Here is an 18058-nt window from a genome sequence, read left to right on the forward strand (position 1 = left end):
TAAATTTTCTGAGTCCCTCTGTATTCATCTCCACCCTGAAAACAATAGGCAACCAGAAAAAAAAAAAAAAAAAAGAAGAAGAAGAAGTAGAGGATGATTGCAGAACTGCACAGCAGTAGTGCAAAGTAGAAGAAAGGTATATGTTAAATGGTCTAACCTGGTGACCAGCTCATAGAACAGGAGCTCAGATGGCATAGTGCCTAAGGCACTTGACAGCTAACCAGAAGGCTGACAGTTCAAACCCACCAGCCACTCCTCAGAATAAAGACTGGGCAATCTACTTCCATAGTGATGCTGCCTCAGAAACCCAAGGAGGGGTTGCTATGAGTCGAATCCATCTCAATGGCATAAGAGTTCTCCTTTCATCACTTAAATTCCATGCTCTCAAGCAACTCCCTGCAGAGTACACACCGGTCAAGGACACCATCAGGAACTGTCCATGTGACTCTAGCATATAAATCAAAACCTATGATTTCATCTGTAAAATGGGACCAAGAATTCCTGGACAGAGACTTCAGGGGTCTCCTGGGGACCCTTCCAGTGGTATAGTTACAGATACTTGCTGGCAATGATGAAGTGGGGTGTGTGTGTGTGTGTGTGTGTGCACGCGCATGCACATGGGCATACATATGTGTGCTCTTGTGTGCATATTGACGGGTGTGGAAGGAGGGGTCTGATTGATGAGGTTTATTCCCCTGGAGGGCAGCTTACAGCCTAGGGATCAACACTATGCTAAACACAAATTGCCTTTAGGAGATGGGGGATGTTGTTGTTGTTGTTGTTATGTGCCGTCATAGCGACCCCTCCTTGGGTTTCCGAGGCAGTATCACTACGGAAGTAGGATTGCCCAACCTTCCTTCCGAGGAGTGGCTGGTGGGTTTGAACCGCCAGCCGTCTGATTAGCAGGCAAGTGTCTTAGCCACTATGCTACCAGAGCTCCCATGGAGATGGGGGCTAGGAGGCAGCAATTCACTGGCCTTCAAGATAGACTGCCTACACAGGAAATGGGAATGTCTCCTGAACTGGTCTAGGCAGAGAGAGACAGAGGAAAGTCAAAGATCTGGGCAACAGTCCTGCCTTCTGCACTTATTGGCTATGTGACCTCAGTCAAGTTACTTGCCTTCTCTGATGGGGACTCAACATCGCCATCTGTCTGATTCAGTTATTTCTAAGAACCCTCCACCTCTGGACTTTATACATGACTGGGTTGGAGTTAATACTTAAGTCTTTCTGAGCAGCTGTTCTCACCTATATATTAGAGACAAAGATTCATTCATTCGTTCACTTGCAAATATGCTTTGAGTTTCTATTGTGTACCAGACAATGTGATAAACATAGGAGCCAGAACAGTGAGCAAGAAAGACCCAAGGGTTATATTTGAGTAGGAAAGACAATATCAAACAGATATTACACAAGTAATTATAATTGTCTTAGAATAGAAAACTTCAAAGTTCTGTGAGATGATACTCAGCCCAAAGGGAGCCAAGAAGACCTAATTAATTATGACTGTGAACATAATAAATAAGGCCCTGTGCATGACATGCATCCTCTTACATGCATTACCTCATTTAATTCTCACACCAGTTCTCTATGGAGAGGACTAGTGTTATCCCCATTTTTCAAATGAGGAAACAGGTTTACAGACATTGAGATCCAGGTCCCACAATGAAGGGTATATCCAGGATTTATTCAGACCCACATTTTTCTTTGTAAATCAGTCTATAAACCTCATTATAAGCATTAGGATCATTGGTGGTATAAATACCAGTAGTGAGGCTCAGAGCTTGGCTTAGCTTGTCCTGGGATCCCAGGACCCATGGATGGCTTCCAGAGGCTGTGTCTACCCCATACAGAAAGGCAGATCCTGTCTAGGAGTACAGGAAAAGTCCTCCAGACCATACTACCCCTTTTATCCCCCAAGCACACACAGGTTTTCTCAAATGCTTATTACCTGCTTCTCCTGGCCAGTGCTGCTGCCACCTGTCATGGGGCAGCTGGAAGAACTCACAGGCTAAGGTGAGTTCAGCAGCACCCGGGGCAGGGTATGTAGGGAGTGGAGATCAATGATTGAACTCACAGAGGAGAGGTGCAGAGGGAGCCTGCAGCCCTTCCATGGAAACCACTGGCACAGCTGGCACAGGTGCCAGAGAATGTCAGTGTCCTCTGGGTCTGGTTCCCCAAGTCGGTAAGGAGACCCCTAAGAACTACAGAATCATAGCAGGAAGTTCAAAAAAGACATTGTTCATTCTAGTTTGTCCCCCATTTTACAGCTAAGGAAACAGAGGCCTAGGGAGTTGGTGGCAGAGGAGGGACTTGTCTGACTCCCAGGCCTCGCTGTTTCATTCCATCAGGCAAGACAAGTGCATGGAGTCAGCAGCTTCCTACAGGGAGTGGACCATGTGCTTCATGGGGGAAGACTCAACTTGCCTCTTACTGCCCATGGGACACTGAGCCCCTCAGCTACCTCCCCTGCAAAATGGAGATGATCATTCCTGCTCTGTCTATCCAATGGGGCTGTTGGTGTGAATCGTTTAAGAACAGATCCTAACAAGAATCCAACTGCTTTTATTTTATATGCAGAGAAATAGGCTCAGAGAGATATGCCACACTACCTGACTTCAAAAACTCAAATTTTTCAAAAGACCATACATATGAAATACCCAGAATAGTCCCTAAAACTGGAAGCACTCAGTGAGTATTAATTACGATAACTATTAGCAATGTTTAAGATTCCTGGGTGGGGCACACAGTTTGTCCTTGTCTACTAACCTAAAGGTTGATGGTTCAAACCCACCTAACAACATTGTGGAAGAAGGTCTGGCAATCTGCTTCCATAAAGAGTACAGCCAAGAAAGCTCTGCTTGGCTTAGTCCTACTCTGAAACACATAAGGTCGCCATAAGTTGGAATCGACTCACTGGCAACAGTTTGTTGTTTTTTTTTTTTTTTTTTTTGGCAGGGGGGTTATACGTGGAGGCTCTGAAGCCTTAGCCTTCCTATCCAGGGAGGCTGAAGGACTAGAAGCTCACACGTCCTGAGTTTCTCTACCTCCTTCCTCTCCCAGAGCCAGGAGCTCTGCAGTGTGGCTGGGGACAGAGGTAGATTTTTGGAGCCTCTGCCAAAGCTCAGCAAGACCTCGCTGCTGCCCACACTAGGGCAAATAACATCCCCACCCTCAGGTCTAGGGCTGTGAACTCTGGCCTAGTGGCTCAGCTCAGTGCTCCACTCCAGCTCTCCTGCCTCCAAAGCTATGCATCAGATTCCTACTTCCCCAAAGACATGGGAGCGGAGCTGCTCCCACCCCTCACCTGCCCCTTCCCACCCAGTGCCCACCTTCAGTGCCTCTCAGACTTGCAGCCTTTCACAGTCCTAGAGATTATACACATCCCATTTTATAGTTAGGAAAGCTGCGGTTCTAATCCAGGTACCTCTGAAAAGTCTCAGCGGAGCCCTGCTGGGGTACAGGGTATCTGAAACTCAGGCCCTCCCTCCTTCTCACCCATCTGTGGTAGGACTCCTGTACCCCATGGACATGCAGAAGAAGCCAGCAGCCACTTGGTGCCCTGGCCCTGGCACTTCACCCTATAGCCATGGAGGAACTCTCCCAAGTATCCACTCTGCAGGCTCATCCCTAGAAAATCCACAGGGAATTTGATTGTCCCAGGGACAAGAATACAATCTTCCACATGTGCAAATAAGAACTTGCTTGTCTAGGAAATCAGAGTTCTAGTCTTTTCCATTCCTGGGTCTCAATCCCCGCATCCCACACCCCTATCTTCATTCAGTGTGTGCAAGTTTCCCTGTCCTGCACCCTCCATGCCTGCCCCAGCCATCTCCTGCTTCCTCCCTGGCCTTCCCAAAGCCCCCAGTGACTGCCTTCTCTGGCACTAGGCATAGGTCCACTAGCTTTGCAGCCCCTCCTCCAACTTCCCATCAAGGGTAGTTCTTACCTGTGCCTTCAGGTAGAGGAGGGTCCACTGGGTGGGTTACTAAGCTTAAGCTCCTTTCAGAAAGGCCAGGCTGACGCACTTGGGTGGGAGGTGCAGGGTGGGAGGTGCAGAGACGCCTGAACAGGAAGGATCGTAGTCCAAAGAGGCTGCTGAGAAAGTTGGAGTAGGTGTGTCCCAGCCCAGGAGGAGGAGGAGGGAAAAGGAGGTGGGGAGAATGAGGTGGATCATCCCCTCCCGCCAGCTCTCTGTCTCACAGAGAGGGAGAGAGAAAGCCAACTGGTTTGTGGCCCAGAACTCTCAGTGGGGAATGGAGTCATGGAAAATGACGGCTGAGAAGGAGCTGAGAAATCCAGCTCACCTCCTTCTCCTTTCTCGGTTTTACAGAGGGATAAACTGAGGCCCTGGACAGGTAATACTGCCCAAGGTCTCACAGAGATCACAAGGAACTGGAAAAGGGCCCAGGTACCTTAGCTTTCAGGCCAGTGTTCTCTCCACACCACACCTCTGCACCTCGCATCCAGATTGAAGATTGACCGCCACAGCCTTCCTCCCAAAAGTAAAATAACATAAAACACAGCGGGTAAACCTTTGAAGTGCAAAGACCTAACAAAATCCTGATGCTGCTACTTCCTAGTGGAACAACTTTGGGCGAGTTACTTAATCTGAGCTTCAGTTTCCTTATTTGAAATCATAGGGATAATAATAGCTCCAACCTCACTGGGTTGTTAAAAGGATTAAATAAACCAAAAAATAATGAAAGACACTTGGCAGAGAAAGTCCCCCCACCAAAAGTCATTCTTATTCTTATCAGCTGTAACTCCTTCCATAAATGACTTAACCTGTTTAGGTTAAGGGCCTGTTTTAGGGTCACTAGGAGTAGGAATTGAACTCTACGGCAGTAAGTTTTCTTAAGCTTTGGTGCAGACTCATGAGATAGATGATGTGTGTTAAGTAGGAAGCACCATGCCTGACCAGGTGAGACATGATAAGACATGCTAGTTTGATAGTTTTTATGAAGTGCTCTAGGAGCCAAGGGTAGAGGAGATCAATGAGGTAAATCAAGGGAAAATTCAAGAGAAGTGTCTTGAGACTCAGTACCCCTTGTTGATGGCTGTATCCCAGCCATGACTATGTCTGGCTGGAAGGGATATTGATCCTGGGTGCCAGGCTATGGCTTCAGGGTTCAATGTCCACTCCCCATATGATGCTAATGCTGCTGGTCCCTGGTACACACTTTGAGAATCACTAGACCTGAGTGTAGGATAATCCTACTTATGTGACTGTTCTGGTGAGCTGCTAGGGACAAGTCCCTGAGCATCCTTGGCCCTTGGTTTGTCCTTGGAATAATAAAAGAGGTGGGTTAGACCAGTGGTTCTCAAAGTGTGGACCAGGGACCAGCAGTATTAGCATCATATAGGAATTTGTTAGAAATACAAATTCTCATACCCCAAATTACACCCTCTGAGTCAGAAACTGACAGGGTGGCCCAAGAATCTATGTCTGAAGAAGTCTTCCAGAAAATTCTGATCCCCTACCAAGTTTGAAGCCCACTGGGCTACACTAACTCAAGACCCCCGTCTGATGTCATGGTCTGTCAAATGCCAAGATCCCCCCAGGAGATCAAAGCCCTGCCACCTTTATCTCTATGTCCCAGTGCCCACTCCCCTATCCCCAAGCTCAGGTTGGCTACAACTACTGACTGAAAGCAGTGTGACATGGAGGATCCAAGGGCAAAATGTTCCTTCTAAGGCAGAGGGAATTCTCAGAGGGAATCAGAGAATTCTCAGATTCCCAGCCCTGGGTCTCATGTTGGAACCATCTTCCCCACTCTCAGAGACTGATGCAGTGGCCAATGTGGGCCCTGGACATGGGGATTTTCAAAAGCTCCCCAAGTGATTCCAATGTGTATCCATGGCTGAGAAACAGTATTTTGAGGGAAGGGAAGAAGAGTTATAGAGAAGCACCCCTCCTCTCTCCAACTGCCACACTTTTTAGCTATAAAATACAGTCATTTGCTTGTTTTATACACGCACACACACAGGTTAGGAGATCGTATCCCTGCCCTCTGCAGACGTGTTCTGGACATCGAGCACATAGAGGTAAATGAAATAGTTCCTGCTTCACAGAGCTAGATATGACTCTGCAGCCATTCTGTTGAAATCCTCTCCTCATCCCTTCCAGGGCTTGAAGCCCCTCTGCAGCATCTCTAACAAATGAATGAGTCTTTGCTTGCATACCTCTAGTCACAGGGAGATCATTTCCTCTCCCAGAAGTCAGTTCTGACTCTTAGCAATTCTATCTGATGTTCAGCTGAACAGCAACGCTAGAACTTAGTTAATAAACAAGAGCTCTTCATATCATTGATATCATTATAAACTATGTGGTCCAAGGCTGCTGTTGTTGTTGTTCACTGCTGTCGAGTCATTTCCAACTCGTAGCGACACCATGCATAGCAGAATGAAACACCGCCCAATCCTGGACCAGCTCCATGATCCTTGCTATACTTAAGCTTATTGTTGCAGCCACCATGTCAATCCATCTTGTCAAAGGCCTTCCCCTCTTTTGTCGATCCTCCACCTTACCAAGCTTGACATCCTTCTCCAGGGAATGACTGGAAGTGGTCCAAGGCAGATAACTTAAATTTGCTGTCTCTATTTCCTCATTGGTTAAAACAAACAAACAAAAAAAAAACCAAACTCATAAACTCATTGCCATCGACTCGATTCTGACTCATAATGACCCCCATTGGGTTTTCAAGGCTGTAAATCTTTATGGACGCAGACCACCCCATCATTCTTCAGCAGAATGGCTGGTGGGTTCAAACTACCCTTTGGTTAGCAGCCAAATGCCTTAACCACTGTATCACCAGAGCTCCTTTCATTGGTTAAATAAGGTCACAATTGCTGGGACCACTCAGAGCAGATTTCCTTCCTCTGCTGTGAGACAGAAGCTGAGTCCTAGATGCACTGGGCTCTATAGCTGGGGATTGGTTGTCCAGCAGTTTAGGCTGAGTCCTATAGATAGGTATAGTCACAAAGGTCCTGGCCTTCTGGTTTATAAAAGAGTAATGAAGCCCTTGACTGTTTGCCAGCTTTCAATGAGGTGTTCATTCCTGGAGCTGCTGCAGCCATTGTGGGCCATGCCCTTGGAGATCCAGGATGACCACAGATGGACATCAAGCATACAGCTATGGTGTTTCCCAAGATGTCAGAGAATCCCCTACCAGTAAGAATCTTAGAGGCTTCCCTCTTACAATCTGCCTCAGCCCTGAATGTGAGGCCTTGGGGTTTGCATCGTGAGGGGAGTGACTGTGATCAACTCCGGGAAGGCTAACCTGAGCAATTATCCACTTGGCTGATTGCTGCCCAAGTCTCTGAGTCTGGGCTGATTAGGCATTAACTGGAGGCAAGGTGGCTAGGAGGCCCCACCAGCCCTTTGACTAGTCATGTGCAGAGTGGCAGTCCCTGTATTCCTTCAGGGTACCCATTATAGCCAAGGCTGGGCTCCAGCCTATCCCATCCAGGGAGGGTCTGAAGCCTGATGGGGACTGGAGATGGGTATCACATAGAATGCAGAACCCCATAATGCTACTGACAGTTCTGCCCTGCTTCCAGTTCCCCAGGTCCTTTCCCTGTCTGCTACATGACCTTTCTGGTGGGTCTTCTGTTCTCTAGTCTCCTGTGTTCTAGGAATATTAGACTCCACAGTGTTTCCCACAGGAGCCTGGTGGAAAATGGTTAAATGCTCAGCTGCAAACTGAAAGGTTGGTGGTTTGAACCTACCCAACTACTCTGCAGAAGACCTGGCAATCTGCTTCCATAAGATTATAGCCTAAAAAAAACCCTGTGGACGCTTTTACTCTCTGTCCTATAGGGTCACTATCAGTTAGAATCAACTCAATGGTGGTGGGATTGGTTTAGTTAGGTTTCATTTTTCAGCTGTTCATCTCATGATAAGGTGTCCTGCTGAAATTGTGCCCACCCCTCTTGGTACAGCTCGAATGCCACCTCCTCTCTGTGAGCTCCCTGACCATGCACGAAACTAAGCCAGAGTAATAATAATAACCTTTATGTCAGGTGCTGGACTAAGTACTCTGCAGGGATAATCTAGTTTCTTTGAACTATTTTACCACTATTATTATTCAGTATTTTTTCAGAGAAAGAAAGTAGAGCTCAGAAAAGCTTTAATTGCTTGTCCATGGTCACTAGTCTAGACTAAGCAAAGTTTCAAGCCCTGATCTATCTGAACCCCTTAACCACTGGGCCTCCGTTAAGGGCACTCTGCCTTCTCCCATTGAAGGAGCTCCGGTGGCCCAGTGCCTAAGGCATTTGACTGCTAGCCAGAAGACTGGCAGTTCAGCCACTATCAATGTACTTCCATAAAGATTTACCACCTCAGAAATCCAATGGGGGTTGCTATGAGCCAGAATCGACTCGATGGCGGTGGTTTGGTTTGGCCTCCTCCCCACAGACCTTTGGCAGAACCTCCTGTGCGACCCTCTGCTTTGTGTTTTAGTTATGTGTGTACCTTTTTTCACTTCTATTCCTGTCCCTACTCTAATTTAAGCTTTCTAGGGATGGATTTATGTCTAAGTCAGGGGTCCTCAATGCTGGCTGTGCAATGGACTCACTTGGAGAGCTTTTAGAAATCCTGACTCCCAGGCCACACTCCAAGACAACTACATCAGAGACTCTGGGGGTGGGTCCCAGACATCAGTATTTCCTAGCCCAGTGCCATTGTAGGCATCAAAGAGAATTACAGTGGGGAGCATTGCTTAGGGGGACTGAGCTTCTTTAAGAATGATGGAAAAATTTGGAAACATAGTGGGGATGGTTACACAATATGATGAACATAATGTGAAGTGAATTGTACATGTAAAATGTTGAATTGACAATTTTTTGTTTTATATATATATATATGTATGTATGAATATATATGTATATATGTATGTATGTGTATATATATATATATGTATGTATATGTGTGTGTGTGTGTGTGTGTATACACATTTGTGGGAGCTCTGGTGGTGTAGTGCCTAAGGCATTTGACTGCTAACCAGAAGGCTGGTTCTTCAAACCCACGAGCCACTCCTCAGAAGGAAGATTGGGCAACCTATTTCCATAGAGATAGCACCTTGGAAACCCAGGGAGGGGTTGCTATTCGACTCGACAGCAGTGAGTTTGGTTTGGTTTGGGTTTTGTTTTTGTTTTTTAATATACTTGTCATTGTTGTTTTGTTGTTGGGTGCTGTCAGGTAGATTTTGATTCATAGCAATCCCATGTACTAGAGCAGAGCTGCCCCATGAGGTTCTCTTGGTTGTAATCTTTACAGAAGCAGACCACCAGGTCTTTCTCTCACAGACCCACTGGGTGGGTTTGAACTGTCAACCTTCAGTTAGCAGCCGAGCTCTAAACCATTTGCACCACCAGGACTTCTTATGTATATACTTTATATATCTACCACAATAATATATTTTTTTAATTACATATGGTTCTGAATGCCCCACCTGAACTTCAGTTTTCCTATCTCAAGAATGAAGGTGCTGCACGCCCTGGAGAGAACAATCATGGGAGAAGGAAGGGCTACTTATGCACAGGGAGATAGCTCAGGGTGCAGAAGAGTATGAAGGGATGGACACTGGGAGGAGGTAACTATGGGGAGGAAGTGGGAGGGGAGCTGCTGCATTGTAAATTTTGGTCAATGACATGAGACAAAGTATATGTGAACTGCTGTATGAAAAGTGAATTTACTCTGTAAATCTTCACCCAAATCCTAAAAAAAAAAAAAGAATGAAGGTGCTGAACTCTAATCTTAGCATCCAGCTCTGACATTCTACAGTTCTAATGTTCTTTACTGGGAAGTTGTTAGCTTCTAAAAATAGACCTGGAAACCAGTCACTGTCCTTTCCTCCTGCTTGCCCAAGAGCATCTGTACTCTCCCCTGCAGAGAGGGTGAGCACTTTCTCCCTCACTCTAGGGCTTTTCCTTCTAGAGCAATTCAGCTACACTCACTATCAGGCCATGAGTATAAATGAAGGGACTGAACAGTGATGCAAACTCTAACCAGGTGGGTAAATGTCAAAGTGACTATCAGATCTGGAAGCATAGATAATTTTGTAATGTTTAACAGACTGAAGTCTCTTGATTCCTTCTTTGGGGGAATGCTGAAGGCTCAGGATTATTCAGTGAAATTCAGATACAAATCATCAAGGCAACACATTGCAGATGCATGTGTATAGCTGGCTGACCAACTGTCTCAGTTTTTACAGAACTGAGGAGTTTCCTAGGCTGCAGGACTCTCAGTGCTAAAATCTAGGACAGTTCCTGGAAAACTGGGATGATTTCTTTAGTTGAGGGAAATACTACATAAATGCACCAATTTTATTGCATACACAAAGTAGATGCTGAGTTTGGCCCATCTTATAAGATCAGTCTTAAGGAAAGAATCAGCTCATCAAGGACAGTTGGCAATGGCTGGTTACATTTAGACAATGTGTTCGATGAACGTGAAATTCACACTATCTTTTCCAAGGGTGGGTTCCTCCCATCATGCAGTGTTCTCCCTGGGGTGGGTCACCAAGCAGGATGGGAGTAGGGCTGGGAGGCAGGTAGAGATTAGAGACCCTGGAGCTTGGTCTGTGGACCTGTGTATGGGAAGGTTCCAGTGGCCTGGCTGTCAAAGGGATGTGATGCCTTTAAGGAAGATGAAGTCATCGAGGTGAGGCCACCTGGCTCCTTGAGTGCTGCAGCTGAAAGAAAGAAACAGAAGGTGGAAGGCAGGTGGGCCGTGGGGGCTGGGCCTGGGATGTCAGCTCTTCGGCTGACAGACGGAGCCCAGTAGGAGTGGGAATGGTCAGCTCTGGTGTTGCCTGGCATGCCTGGGAATGTAATCAAACACTCAGCAGACCTGCTGGCCACGGGCATCTGGCACCACCGGGCCCTTCAGCTCATCCTGACCCCCAACTGGCAGTTCTGACAGCTCCTGCCAGGAGAAACGTCCGGTCTCGTTGGACAGGCCCATGGGCATTAGCTCATCCACTACCAATCAGATCCTCAGTTGGCCTGCCCCGGACTGGTATTGGCAGGCACGGCTCTTGTGTTAAGCGTGACTGGAGCTGAGCTGGCTAATTCGGTGGCCTTGGTTAGGTCACCCCAACAGGATGAGTGGGAGGTAGGGAAGCAGTCTGAGTTCTTGAAACAGAACATTTGATGCTATCCCCACCTTACAGGCCCAGACACTTGAGGCTCTGATGTGGCCCCAGCCTCCTCCCATACCCTCTTCTCCATAACCATAAACTCCATCTTAGCATCATCTGCCATTTCTCTCATCAAGAGTAATAACAGTAACAATAACTGTGGTAATAACAACTTTTTTAAAAACATTTTATTGTAGTTTGGGTGAAAGTTTAAAGAGCAAATTAATTTTCCACTCAACAAATTATGCACATTTTATTTCCTGACATTAGTGCCAATTCCCTAATCTTAACAGCACTCTTCCCACTTCCTCCCTGGCTTCCCCATTTCCATTCACTCATCTTTCCTGCCCCTTCCTTCCTTCTGAACTTGGTTTCTGGGCAAATACTGCCCTTTTGGTCTCATATGGTTGATTGTTCTGAAGAGAGTGTTCTTCTCTGGTGTTATTGTTCACTTTATAGTCCTGTCTATTGTTTGCCTAAAAGAAAGTGGATTCAGTTCCAGGTTTGAAGGGTGTCTATAAGGACATAGTTTCAGGGGTTCCACCAGCCTCTATCAGACTGGTAAGTCTGGTCTTATTTCTGAGTTTGTTCTACATTTTTCTCTCACTTTGTCCAGGACCTTCTACTGTGATCCTGATCAGTTGGTAGTAGTTCTGGTCTCAGGCTAGTGGAGGCTGTTGTTCCTGTGGTCCATAAATCCTTTGGACTAATTATTTCCTTGAGTCTTTGATTTTCTTCACTCTTCTTTGCTCTGTTCAGGAAGAGACCAATAGTTAGTTGTATCATACATGGCCACTTGCAAGCTTTTAAGACTCCAGACCTAGACACACCCTGAGAAGATGGTGTTAAGTCCTAACAACTAATATTTATTATAGCACATTAAGTATCAGTCAGAGTGCTAATCAATATCTCATTTCATCCTCAAATAAATCTTCCCTCTGAGGTGCTATTATTATCATCCTCATTATGCAGAGGAAGAAACAGAGTCTTACCCTTAAATTTAGAGCCAGGATTTGAATTGTTTATCTAGCTCTAAAACCTGTGCTCTTATCCACCACTCGTAGGTTATACTCCAGCCAAGTCTGCAGGAACATCTCACAGTGTACCACTGCGTTAGGAGGGCCCTGTACTTGGTTCAAGGCTATGCTATTGTAATCTTAAAAATCTTAATACTTTTTTTACCCTGACACTTTTCCACAGTAACAAAAACAAAATGAACAATGACCAAATAGCAAAATCAATAACAAAAATAGTAAATTCTGATTTAAATTATTGTGTTTACATAGACTAAAACTGTTTATTATTTAGTTATGTCACACAGATTATAGCATACTTTAAGCTAAAATTCAGAAAAATAACATAGGAAGTTTGAAATTCAAGCTACACTTATCAAAGTACTTCTAATATGAGTTTTTTATATCTCCAGAAATGCATTTTACAGTGATGTATGATAAAGTACATTTAGTCATTATTTGGGAGCTCTGGTAGCATAGTGGTTAAGGCACTTGACTGCTAATGAGAAGGCTGGTGGTTCAAACCCACCAGCCACTCCTCGGAAGGAAGATGGGGCAATCTACTTCCGTAGTGATACTGCCTTGGAAACCCAAGGAGGGGTCACTATGGGTCGGGTCTGACTCAATGGCACAGAACAACAACAACAACAGTTATTATTTACAAGTATAATTCAAGGTAACTTTTTCTCCTTTGAATAGAGAACAAATTTTAATAGTGGTTACCAGGGGTGAGAGGGAGGGAAAAAGGAGGGGAGTTAATGATGGAAATACAGTGTTGTTTAAGGGTAGGGCTGCACAGCCAATTACTATAATTGCTCAGTAAGTTGTACACATGGTTGTGGAGACTGGCAAGCCTCAGATTCATGGATCAGGCATCAGGCCAGAGGCCTCATCTGACTCACATGGTTGCAAGGACTAACAAACCCACAATCAGTAGGTCAGGCCACAGGCTGCTAATATTGTGAGGATGGTGCAGGAACAAACAGTGCTTCATTCTGTTGGTTGCTATGAGTCAGAATCTACTGAACAACACTTGGAATGGAGCTATGTCAGTAGGGTCCTTGCCCACAATTGCCCACACAGCTGCAGCTAAACTCAGAAGTGAACTGAGGGGGCACAGAGGTGTCTGCTCCATTCTCCTCAGGGAAGTGACCTTGGTTTGAGGTATAAGAGAAGGACAATGACTGGTTTTCAGGAGCACTGAGAGCCTGAACACCTCCAGCAGCTGCTTGATCTTCTGATACTTCTCCTTCGTTCCAGCTGACATCCAACTTCCAGTTCACTGCCCAGGTTGGTTCAGAGACAGAGGTGTGCTTCATGGGGTTTAAGAGGCTAGAAGTCTGAATTCAGGGTGTGGGATCTAGAGGAAGGCTTCTCTCTGTGTAGGCTCTGGGAGAAGGTCTCTGTCTCCTATGGACATCTGTGGGCCCAGCATTCCTTGGAGATCTCCATGTTCATGTCATCAGTCTTCCCTGAGGTGTAGGATGTTCCCAGCACAGGGACCTTGGCTCCAAAGGATGCACTCCACTCCTGGCTCTTCTTTACTGGTGGTAGTAAGTGCTGAATTCATGGTAACTTTAATTTGAGCTGCTTATCATACTGCTTCTTCATAAACATTTGTTTAAAATTATAAACATTAACAGTTTAAGTTCTCTGAGCATATAAGAGCATATGAATTAAAATCTACTAATTTTATTTTGCTATACAAACATATGAAGATGTGTTTGGTTTTAATTCAAAATGCCTTAGATTTAATTTTATTTTCATATTTCACATGATAAATAGTACTAACTTTTGAATAAGAAGCCCTAGATTTTCAGTTTGCACTAACCAGTTGCCATCAAGTTGATTGTGACTCATGGCAATTCCATGTGTGTCAGAGTAGAACTGTTCTCCATAGAGTTTTTAGTGGTTGAATTTTTTTTTTATTATTGTGCTTTAGGTGCAAATTTACAAAGCAGATTTGTTTTACATTCAACAGTCATGCACCTTTGCTTTCACAGTCCAGATTACAATCCCCAACCATAAAAAGTTCTCTTTCCCTCTCCTTCTTTTGACTGCCTTCTCCCTGTGCCCTTCTTATCTATACATTCCTATCTGTCCAGCTCTCCCTCTATGTGAATGTTGCTCCTCTGATGTCTCATGGCTGATTGATTTAAGGTGCACATCTCCCTAGGGTAGGTGGGTGCATCTCCCTGGGGTAATGGTTGAATTTTTGGAACCAGATTGCCAGGCCTTTCTTCTGAGGAGCCTCTTGGTGGTTTCAAACTGCCACCTTTCAGTTAGTCATTGAGTACTTTACTGTTTGCACCACCCAGGGAGTCCTTCATTTTGCACTGAGTCCTCCAAATTATGTAGACAATGCTGCAAATCAGCCATCCTTTTGCTGCCCAGCTGCAGCCTCTTGTCCTGCATTTGCTCATGCTGGATCTCTGCCTGCATTGCCCGTCCCACTTGTACCTATCACGTCCATCACAAGGTTCCCAGCTCAGGAATTCTTCTTCATCCCTCCCACCTTACCTTCCCATGAGTTGCTAGGGGTATCCATACCCTCCTGTATCATCACAGGGAGACCAGTTAGTGTGTGGTGCTCATCCCCCTGGCTCCACTTTGCAGGGAAGTAGAGCACAGTTGAAGTTTGGACTTGAAGTTAGACAGACCTAGATTCAACCCCAGACTGCCTCTTGCAACTGAAGAACACTGGACAAGTTGCTTAACTTCTCTAGGAAGCAGTTTCCTCATCTGCCAAATGGAGGTGATAACAGTTCCTATTTTGCAAGGCTGTCATGAGGATTAACCAGTGAAACCCTAAGCACTATGACTGTTAGCTTTCTGGATCAGTCTGGTGTCTAATTCATCTATGAATTCTCCACTGCTCTTTGCATGGTGTTAATGAAATGTGAAGGAGCCTTGGTGGCTCAATGGTTAAGTCAGCAGTTAAGCTGTTAACTGAAAAGTCGGCAGTTTGAACCTACCAGCCACTCCACAGGAGAAAGATGTGGCGGTCTACTTTCATAAGGATGTTGTTGTTGTTGTTGTTTGCTGTCGAGTCGGACTCAACTCATAGCGACCCCTTCTTGGGTTTCCAAGGCAGTATCACTACGGAAGTAGATTGCCCCATCTTCCTTCTGAGGAGTGGCTGTACAGCCTTGGAAATCCTATGGGGCCATTCTACTCTGATCAATAGGGTTGCTAAGAGTCTGAATTGATTCAATGGCAATTAGTTACTGAAATGTGATAAATGCAGAGGAATGGATAGAGGTGAAATTGTTTTGGAAGAGCCAAAATGCCACGCCTTTGGAGGAGGAGAACAAGATTTTACAGATGTGGAAATTAAGGCCTAGCAAGATCATGTAGCTTGTTCAGGGCTACACTACCTTCCCTGGGGTGCTTCAGTCCAGTCCTGGTGGGTCACTTCAAAGCCAGCAAGGCAGAAACCTAACTCTCAGGGGCAGGAATCTGTTCTCTGCTGCCTGAATTCCAGAGGCAGCTCTGCCTGCCTGACAGGCAGAGTCTCCATTGGTAGCCACATTCCAAACATTCTCCTCAGGCTGAGAAGAGGCCTCCCTGAAGGAGGAAACCCCAGCCTAGATGGGGGCATCAGGGCAAAAGCCTAGGGCCTCCTGAGGGGGAGGGGTTGCTGGGCCTCTCTAGGTTCTTGAGCACCCCCAGTTCTCTTCACAGTTGAGACCTCAGGCTCATCCTAGACCCAAGGTACCAAGAGCAGTTGCCATCAAGTTAACCCTGACTTATGACCATCCCACGTGTTTCAAAGTAGAATTGCACTCCTTAGGATTTTCAATGGCTAATTTTTTGGAAGTAGACCACCAAACCTGTCTTAGGAGGCACCTCTGGGTGGACTTGACTTAGCCCAGTGGTTTTCTAACTTTAGGGTTTACAGGAATCATCTGGTGGTTGCAAAGAGGGGGTTGTTAAAAATGCACATTCCACACCCCGCCCCTAAGATATTCTGTATCAGGAGATCTATGGAGGGGTCTGGGATTCTGCATTTTTAAATGAGCCTCAAAAGGATTTCAGGTACAAAGTCAGTTTGGGGAGCAGCTGATTTAGTCCATGTATTGATGAAGAGATTGAAGTCAAGAGAGGTCACCTAGCAACAGAACTGTCAGAATAGGAACTATATGATCTTCCTCTGAGCCACAGCCCCAACAGGAAATGGGAGGTAAATTGCATAAGAGAGAAGGATCCCAGAAAGGGGATGTCTTAGTTTTCTAGTGCTGCTATAACAGAAATACCACAAGTAGAAAGCTTCAACAAACAGGGATTTATTCTTTCACAGTTTAGGAGGCTAGAAATCTGAATTCAGAGTGCCAGTTCTAGGGGCTGGGTGAAGGCCCCTTGCCCTTGGGCTTCAGTTCTGCTTCTTGTTCCAGGCCCACTGGAGCTAGAGGCTTCTTCTAACTCATGGAGCTGCTGGCTGCTGAGCCTGATGAACCAAGGATTAGCAGATAAAATGGCGCAATCCTAATATCAGCAGGCAACATGGGAGGCCACTGGTTCAAGTCCAGGAACTGGAGATGAAGGCACAGCCAAAGAAGGCAGGATCCAAAATGTGCCAAAATATAGAGACACCTTTCTCAAAGTTTCTCTCTATGTATTGGAAACAGGCATCACCCTGAAGACAACTCCTCGTCCACTGATTAACATCTCACAGAAGATTCCACCATGGAGTTGATTACACCACATCAATCTCATCATGGGGAATAACTACATCCAGCTGCCTAGCCACTCAAAATTACAGCCCAATTAAGTGACACACAATCTTAAGTACCACAGGGGAAAAGTCTGAGTCCAGGGAAGCTCAAAGAAAAACTAGAAAAATGAGCAATATTTGCCACGCACCTCTTTTCCCTTCTTGCTCCACTGCTATCCCTGCAGCCACCCACCTCCAACAAGGACCAGTAACTGGGATTATCCAGTGGACTCCATACCCTTGCCCCTCTCTTCCTCCATTTTCACCTCCCTAGTGTGTTTCTTTCTCTTCACCATGTATGAAAGAACTCCACTTTGGAGTAAAAGGTCTGGGTTCAGGTGCCAACTTTGTCATTAGCGTGCTGTATGGACATAAGCAAGTTCTGTACCCTCTCTGATCGTCAAGTTACTCATCTGTGCAATGAAGTGTTGGACTAGACTAGCTTTTCTCAAGGTGCGGTTCATAGATCATCTTCACAGAAGCACCAGAACATTTGCTGGAATGCAGATTCTCTGACTTCCATTCAGACAAAAGGGATAAAATATTTGGAGAAATCATTTTTATTACATTTTTTATTTATATAAATAATACAGGATAAATTCTCCTTACCAAAATAAATAAATAAATATCCACCACCATCAAGGTGATTCCGACTCAGTGACCCTATAGGACAGAGCTGGACTGCCCATAGGATTTTCAAGGCTGTAAATCTTTATGGAAGCAGATTGCCTCACCTTTCTCCCATGGAGTGGCTGGTAGGTTTGAACCACTGGTTTGGTTAGCAGCAAGTGCTTTAACACTGTGCCACCAGAGCTCTTTACATTATCCTTATAAAATAATAAAATCTATATTTAAAGCTAAATGTCTCTTTGTCACCACCAATCTGGCTCCTTCTTCAAAGACATTCAATATATTCTTTTTAGTATATAACTCTAGGCCTTTCCTATATATCTACATTCATTCAGAAATATACCAATAGGAAATATGTAGAATTTTGAGAGGGGGTGTTAAATAGTGTGTTATTGGACATTCTTCAACTTGTTCATTCAACACTGTGTCTTAGGAGTCAATACACAAATATGCACACCAGGCTTCAAGCTCCCCAGGCCAATCTGGGGCTCACCAAAGTGAGAACCATTGAGTTAGATAAACTCTGACATCTTATCAATCTCTGGTTTTAACATGCG

The sequence above is a fragment of the Orycteropus afer genome, unplaced genomic scaffold, assembly GCF_000298275.1.
Source record: "Orycteropus afer afer isolate SDZICR_OR568_19922 unplaced genomic scaffold, OryAfe1.0 scaffold00110, whole genome shotgun sequence".
NCBI classification, from domain to species: Eukaryota; Metazoa; Chordata; class Mammalia; order Tubulidentata; family Orycteropodidae; genus Orycteropus; species Orycteropus afer.